The sequence below is a fragment of the Capsicum annuum genome, chromosome 10 (genome assembly GCF_002878395.1).
Source record: "Capsicum annuum cultivar UCD-10X-F1 chromosome 10, UCD10Xv1.1, whole genome shotgun sequence".
Classification (NCBI taxonomy): Eukaryota; Viridiplantae; Streptophyta; class Magnoliopsida; order Solanales; family Solanaceae; genus Capsicum; species Capsicum annuum.
In genome coordinates, this window is record NC_061120.1 from 129,284,108 (window position 1) to 129,292,800 (window position 8,693).

Sequence of the window (8,693 nt, forward strand, 5' to 3'; positions counted from 1 at the left end):
AACAATTCTAGTTCTTATTCACTGGAAATGCACCTTGGAATTTGAGACTGGATATCTTAGTAAATTGAAGAAGTGCTCAGACTCAGCTGTGATCAATCTTCCTTGAAGTTCGATCACTACTAGAAATTATCCCTATTGAAATTTTGTGATAGATAATAAAACCGTTGCAATAGATGTACTACAACGGTTAGGTAGGCATTGCATATGTGAGCGTTGCAATAGGTCAATTGCAATGGTTATAGAAATGGTTACGACAACAGTTGCAATACATAGACCTATTGCAATGGTTTTTCTAACCTCCTATTGTGACTCTTTGCACTAGGTGGAAATACACTGGGTTTGTTGTTGTTGTATTGTGACTCTTTGTATCGCCTATAGGAAAGCGTTGCAAATGTGTCGTCTATATTGTAATGCTAGGAACGCATTGAAATTACCCTATTGCAATAATTTTTGGACATCTAATGCAACATTTATTGGTCTTTTGCAATACTTTTAACTACCTATTGCAATGCGTATTGCAATGGTTTTTAGGTGTTTTACAACATTTTTTGCAACCTATTTCAACCACTATAATTAGCTATTGCAACGATTTTCCAACTACTTCAAAATTAAAAAGATCAATATAAATTAAAGCATCACATATTTCTTCATCTCCTTCATTTTGGACAATCATCTCCTTCAAGTAAGGTCAATTTCTTCATCATTTCTTTCTTCATCTCCTGCATTTTTGGACACCTATAAAAAGAGAATAAATAATCTCAATTAGCACTAAAATGACAACATATTTAAAGAGGGTAAGTTGGGAGATTATGTATAATACCATAACGAGTAAGGAAGCAAAAGAAAAAAGGAAATAAACATAGCTCTTAACTCCGCAAAAAACTTCAAAAGAGCATAATTTATTTAACATAAAATACCATAACGATCGTGTATTAAAGAGCAGCATACGCGTTAATTACTATTCATTTAGGTACCAGTGCAAATAACCATTATCTATGATAATTTGTTTTCAAACTCAAGCAACAAATGAACAAAGTGGCTAAGGTACCTTCTAGCAGAAAGTGGACTTTCTTTTGATAAAAAATGATAGAATGTTCTTGGACAAGCAACATATCAAAAAGTTGCTCCCCTTTACCAAAGTTAACCTAAAGAGCAATGAAAGCAAGAACTTGGAAGAGGGGGGGGGGGGGGGGGGGGCGAGGAAGTAGAGGGTACGGAACTAACACACCTTTGAATTTGTAAACAATATTGGATCTACAAATTATTCTAACTTGAGAATCAACAGAAATAACCATGACTTTACTTGAGTCGTTTGGGCAGTTCTGCATGATGAAAGTCAGTTAGTTCTCAAGCACATAAAATTAGCATATGAAACCATTTTTTTGTAAAAAGTAAGGGAATAAAACAAATGGTTACTTGAAATCCAGTTACTCTCTTGTTAGTAAGCTTCTTCTTTCCTAGCAAGCTTACCGGGAGGCCCATCTGCAAGTGATTACCAACACACAGAGATGATAGTACATTAATATGGATTTTCTGATAGAGTAAAATTAATCAAGATAAATACTTTATAATATAGTAGAGTAAAAATGATAAGTGATGGAAACTCAGCTGCATAAATAGCTCCCTGAAATATAAAATGGTCTTAGGCATCTTTCGCTGCACTATGTAGTTAAGACTCTTCGAAAATTTCTATAGGTGCATGACGAATACTCCAAAAATAGTGTATTTTTTGAAAGATCCAACACGGGTGTGGTAATATTTTTGGAGAGTCTGAGAAACTTAGTCGATGCGAGGAAAGAGTCTGTGTTGGGAATCGACTTCTAAGCCTAGCTAAATAAAGTAAGAAAGCACTATTCGCTTGAAGTGAAGTATCACTTGCTATACCCACTTAAGTTATTCAGTATTCACAAAGATGAGGCGATTTATTTTTATGTTGAAACTTTATGTCAGCCAGGGGACCCTGGTTACGTTTTTAAAGGCAACTCAAAATCGATGTAGAACAGAACTGCATCCCTTCATTTTTTCCTTCTCGCAAAACAATATTGCACTCGATACCATTACAATGGTTATATTTCACGGACGACTTGTTTTCCCACCTTGTCAGTAGAAATGCATTTAACTTCCTTTGGATACTTCTCAAGTATGCCAGAATTCTCGATGAGTGTTACATGGAAATCATAACTTGCAAAGTACAGCTGGAAGTTTAGAAAAGTATATTGCATCCACAACTAGTTAGGGGAAAAAATCAATTCACAGAATTGTTCTACTCTCGGTGCTAATATTTAAAGCATTTATCTGAATAACAGCAAGAAAAATAATGAACCGGGGATAAAGGATCAAGAAAAGACTAGGTTTCGTACCTACAACATCCTAAAAATAGCAATTTCCATTCATGTATCCGACAATACCCCCTGCACCAATCACTAGCGAGAAACTTAAATAAGTTCAAAAATTAAGTAACCATCTTTAAAAAGGTTTAAAAAACAAAGAAAGGCAATCATACCTTTCCATCAGGACAATAACAAAAAACAACCACTATTTCCTTCACATCAGTCCAATCAATCACTCGACAACCATACAAATCCCATAGACGTACTTTCCCATCTATCGAGCCACTAATGAAATAATTATCATCCATGGGACTTAATTCCACACAAGTGACTGAATCTAAGTATGACATCGGCAGATATATGAGATGAACATCCAGTTTAAAGTTTAGAGAAGAACTTCAGCAAGAAGATTGAAATAACAAAAATAGGCTCACCATAATGTAATGTGAATAAACACCAAGATATTGATCATGTCTAACTTTCCATAGACGAGCTATTTTATCGACAGAAGATGACAAAAGATACTACAGAAAATGACGTTGGCACATGAATTACAGTTTATTCATGTTGGATGATGTTTTACGAAGCCATAAAATATACTCCCTCCATTCACTATTACTTCTCCACAATGGACTTTACACTCTCCTTAAGAAGTAATAAATGAAGTACATATTATACTTTAATGCCCATGACTATTAATATTTCAAAAAATCTTGGGATATGATTTGGGGAATAAGTAGTTATGTTAAAGATAACAGGGAAACGAGAATGCCTTTCTCTCGATAGGCTAGTATAGTGGAAAAGTACAAGTGAATGGAAGAGTTTTTACTATATAGTGACCAGTCAGATATTATTATACTAACCCCATTTTTAGACCATGAGAGGGCCAAGACTTCACCCATATGCCCACAGAACTCGTGGACTGGTTTCTCCATTATCCAAAATAACTTTGGCAGGAGGACAACACAAGCTAATTCTTATGATTTACTCATCATTTCATCCTGTTGATCTTCTCTATATTGTCACTGAGAGAAGCTAATTTGGATAAATTATTCAATGAGAATTATAAACAAGAGGGATCAATATCCAGAACATTGAAGTTTTGAGATAACTCATCCTCAAATTTTGATATGCTTCTTCACTGTTCGCAAATACTATATCTGCATAATTTTCCCTGATTTCCCTAGAACAAAAAATATGGAAAATAATAAGGATAAATAACATTGTCAGTAAAAGAAACAAATCGAGTTCACTAGATACAAGTCTAAACAACAATAAATTTTGGTTTTCTAACTCAAGTTTTCATGAGAATTTAAATGGACTGCTAGCTACTAGTAGACTCTAGCCTGATCAATATAGTCTTGTTCAAGATCTATCAAGGATATACATGTTCTTCTCATTACACATCGAGAATCCAAACTCCGACGAGTGAGTTAACATAGTTATCCAAGCTTCTCCCTTTCTTTCTACTTTTGCTTTATTGTTGAGGGTCTATTGAAAACAGCCTCTCTACCTTTGTAAGGTAGGGACGAGGCTACATACAAGCCATCCTCTTCATATCCCACTTGTGAGACTGATTATGTTGTTGTTCTACTTTTTCTTTATTAGAGTGGAGTTTTTTTCCCCTTTGGAATGATTGGGTGGGGGCATTTTCAGCTTTATTATACGGAAGCAAGATAGAAAATATGGTTTTACCAGTAATCATCATACTATCTTTCAATGCAGGACACATATGATGCTGTGATGGCAACAAATGCTCCATTCTTTTGGGCTTTCTCGCGTACTTTAGAAATTGTTCGGACTGTATCAAGAAGTTCAAACAAGTATCCTTCCACAACCAATAAATTTGTTTTAGTAACAATATCCGCCAAGCATTGGTCATACTTTAGCCGTGATGATGTACCCTGGTGTCAGATTAGGAGCAGAAAAAAGCAGTTAAGAGACTCAAGATGCAGAAGGGACACCCACTAAAACAAGATGTGGAAAGTAAAACAAAGCATTGATGCAATTTGAACCAGTGAGCAAGGTTTTTCTCCTTCTAGAAAGAGGACGGTCGTGTTTCTTACTGTTAAAATAAATTTCTTAGGTATGTGGTTAAAAAGAGATGTTCTTTGTTTCTATAAGGCATATTGTAACCTGTTATAGGAGGCACATAGCACTTTATCATGGCAAAGCAAAACACAGCTACAACAGTGAGTTGTATTAAGAGAACAATTGCATAAAAGTCTTAGCTGAGCCACAATAACCCACTATTTATCCCACCAAGGAGAAGATCACGATAAGAGGGAAAACTTTGTTCTATTTATTAGAACTTTGCCTAGAGATGTTTTCACACTTTTTGGGTGTCCTTTTTGATAATTAGTAGCTTGTTAGAGTTACTAACTCAAAAGGAAACAAACAAAAGGACTTAAAATGTCTAAATACTTAAGAACCTAAAAGTAAAATAGATTACTTCCATGGACTTTAATCATATATAAGACTAAGTTATGACATGTAAGTGTCCAAAAAAGGAAAATTCAAGACAAATGAAAAAGATACATGTACACACCAAAAGAAGTGAAGAAAAGACAAGATAAAAAGAGGTAGGCATACTTATCCATATTGATTTCCATGAAGAAGATAGAGGAAAAAGGAAAAAAACAGAACATCATCAACATCCCCATTTTTATCCATGGAATACAGCTAGTTATTTATCTCTTTGTTTCCTTCTCAAACAAAGGCTCAGTTTCATCACAACTTTCATTTTTCATCAACCCATTTTTGCCGTCTTCATTCTCATTTTCCAATTCTGATTCCAATTTCTAATAAAAAAAACTGTGATTTACATGTCTTGAAAGTGCAAAAACCAAGAAACACAACAAATAATATAGTGATAAGCCATTTTGGCAGGACCTTATTGCATATATAACACCAATATTTACACCCAACAACATGCAGGGCTCCGAAACCAATGCTATATCGAAATCAATCAAAATCTTACCCATATTTTAGGAGACTTATAATGTACATGTTACAAACAACATTTGTTATAGAGCCACCAGTGACCATAAATGCAGAAAAACATGAAGTTGTTTTAAGGTCTATACTAAAAATTATAGTAAGAATAGGTACATACAATCCTCAACCTCCAATTCCACCAGCACTTGATATAGAAGCTGCCAAAAATTAAATAATGCAACATTAGTTAAATCAAAACCAAAAACCCTAAGGCTTTCACATCCAAGTATTAGTGCATATCCAAATTTAAATCCATCCCCAAATATTAGGTTAGCAATTAAAGTAAAGGAGAAAAAAACCCAAAATAGAAACTCAAAAAATTTGGTCAAAATTATCCTTAAAATTACTAAATTAACGGTGCAATTTTGAGAGGTGAAATGAAATGAAAATTATCGGGTTTTGTAAATCAACGTTGTCTATTGTATAAGACAACTGCAATAATTTAGGGCACAAGAGTACTAATCAACAACAGCTATTGTAAATCAACACAAAAAAAGTTGAACTAATCAGCACAACGATAGTCGGGCTTTATACTTTGGTAGTGACTTCCATAAATTAGGCTATTGTGACTCAGAACAATAGTCAGAGTAATACGCAGCGGTAGTCTGAGTCGACAGTGGGTTGAGAGTGAGAGTGAGAGTAATACTGGTTATCAACTTGAGACTTTGAGAGTGAAACATTTTTTTATATATTTTTCTAATTTTTGTGATATTTCTTTTAAATTTTTTGACGGATTTTGTGAAAAATTAAGGAGGGGAAAAAATAAAAACTGATGCAATAGCTTATTTTTTTCAATAAAGTGTTGTCATAGATGACTTTATGGCAACGGTTCAACTAAATGTTATTATAGGACCTTATTGCAATGGTTATCCATCAATGCAATGGTCATAGAACTACTAGAATAATTTATTTTGCAATGGTTGCAACCGTTGCAATAGACCATCAATAGCAACCCTTTTGGAATCATTGCCAAAAGGTTTGTTGGAATAGAGGTAATTTCTAGTAGTATATTTTGAAAAATAAGTACCTAGAAAAGAAGTAAACATGTCAAATGATTGCATAAGTACATAAAAATGTATTAGAACATATTTAGGTCAAAGAAATTGGTGAAATGGGCACTGGGAAGACTTGTGTAAAGTTACTATTTTTGATATAATTCCAACTCCTTTATTGAGATTGCAACATGTTGTCTTGCAATTGTGATGGCTTATTTTTTTTCTAGAGCATTTAATTAATCATGATCGTGGCATGGGTAATCGGAATATCTAAGCAATAATATTTTTCAGTAGTTTTTTCATCGTGATCATGGCACTTGACCTCGCAATCACAATGTTCATCTTCTTCACCAATACAAAATTTATTCAAGAATTTTTTAAAAATAAGTTGAGGGCAATAATTTCTTGCTCATGATACAAAGGTTATACACTTTTCTAGCCCACTCAGTGAATCATCAAATTCACACAACATTTGCCAATTTCTGGTTCAGCATACATATGTTCAAGCACAAAATTCATAAATTTCAAAACAATAACAATATTCTAGCACTATTTGATTTGAGCTGAATTTATGCACCTCAATTTCTTTATCTATGCTTGTTAGCCTTTTTTTTGAGGATTTATTGTGTGATTAATGTGTTGTTAATAATATAATTAAGTATCTAAGTGTTAAAATACTTGAATTTAATGTTTAAGGTGTATTTCAATCAATTTTATAATCAATTTTGTCGCTTAGAGTTTTGACTAGAAAACTAGTGTTACTAGCTTGAGCTATGTGCTGTTCTAGTTGATCTCGATGGATTCTAGTGTTATTAATGAGTTCCTAATTGCATGAATGTGTAATTATGGGTGTAATAACTTGTTTTGTGTAATTATGGGTGTAATAACTTGTTTTTAGTGTTTAAGGTTCAATTGAAACAAAAAAAAGTCAAAATTAAGTTAAAGATCAAAAGGACAAAACAAGTTTTCTTAGCTTAAGTTTCTAGTTCACCGTCATGAATTTTATGTCATTTTGAGCTCTAATTCAAGGTGTTTGATAAAATAAGATTCTTTGTGAGTATATAATGATGATATATAGATTATAAAAATATGTAAATAAATTTTAAACATCATCACAAGGCTTGGAATTGATGGAAAAAAACACGGGACAAGACTTGACAAAATTGGATGTTTTTGAGTCATTGGTATGCCACAGACCATAGCCACCGTGTTAGGGCCTGTGATACACCATTTTACGAATAATAGGAAACAAATTTAAGTTTATCACCATGATATTGGTCTGTCATAGACCCTAGGCATCACGATAAGGTCCGTGGCACGGACCTAAGTTCAAATTGGCAGATTTGGCCCTTCTATAAATAGGACACTTAAACATTATGTTATACACCTTAGAAGACCTTGAAACTTTGAGGGAATATTTAGAACACTTCAATTAGGGTTTTTATTCTATTACTTTTTTTATAAATTTTAACATGTATTAAGTCATTGCTATTACGTTTGTGTCTATGAGCGCTAAACACCCTTTTTTGGGGTTAAGGCCAAAAAAATAATTAATCTTGTTATGAATTGATTTGGTTTGGATTATTTATAATATTTGGTTGTTTATTTATCCTTTTATTTACTATTTTAAGGATTATATTCCCTGAGAATACATCTATAGTCATCTTATGAGCTCGGATGGAGGAACAAGAGTATAGTACGCTGGGATATATAGAATAGGATTGTAATCTTCTACAGAATGAAATTATAATTTGCATTTAGGATAGGAATATACCTAAGTGATCCATTTGGTTCACTTACGGAATGAAATATGAATGGATTTAACTTAGTTCTCACATCCCAAATAAATGATGTATTTGTGGGTCTAAGTTAGATAGGGATTAGAGGCTCGAAAAACCATAATAATAATATTAACCCTATGAATTAGCAACCAAGATAAGTGAATCAACAAATGAGGTTCAATAGCATAGTATGATTGTTTGTAGAGACTTTAACCTAGGTTTCTCTCTATTTATTGTTCAAACATATTACTTTACAACAATGTTTTAGTTTACGATTATTTACAACTTTTAAACTCTTGTGGCTACGTTTTCAGTAATTTAATCTCAATAGTTAAACTTGAATTAGCTAGTTCTTAGCACAAGTCCCTATAGGATCAATACAGGGCTTGTAAAAGGTCACGTTACTATTTGGTGGTACCATATACACTTGCATGTGCACTTGGGCGCATCTTTTTTTGGTGCCGTTGTTGGGGAATTGTAATTTTCCAACTGCTTTAGTTTTAGTTTTACTTGTTAGATTTCTTTGGTTGATTTTTCTTGTTTTTGCTTCTAACTTTACAAAAAAATAGGTTTATAGGCTAGTAAGCTAT

General features: G+C 33.2%; 1 long non-coding RNA gene across 1 annotated transcript; it reads right to left on the reverse strand.

Moving 5' to 3' along the window:
• Nucleotides 1-447: 447 nt before the first annotated feature.
• On the reverse strand, nucleotides 448-6,072 carry LOC107877990. The gene is made up of 7 exons (XR_007045861.1): nucleotides 5,862-6,072; nucleotides 5,446-5,485; nucleotides 4,026-4,234; nucleotides 2,361-3,513; nucleotides 1,417-1,482; nucleotides 1,229-1,322; nucleotides 448-735 (listed from the first exon to the last, which is right to left on the reverse strand). It is a non-coding gene; the product is annotated as an uncharacterized LOC107877990 (long non-coding RNA).
• Between the last annotated feature and the right edge of the window lie 2,621 nt (nucleotides 6,073-8,693).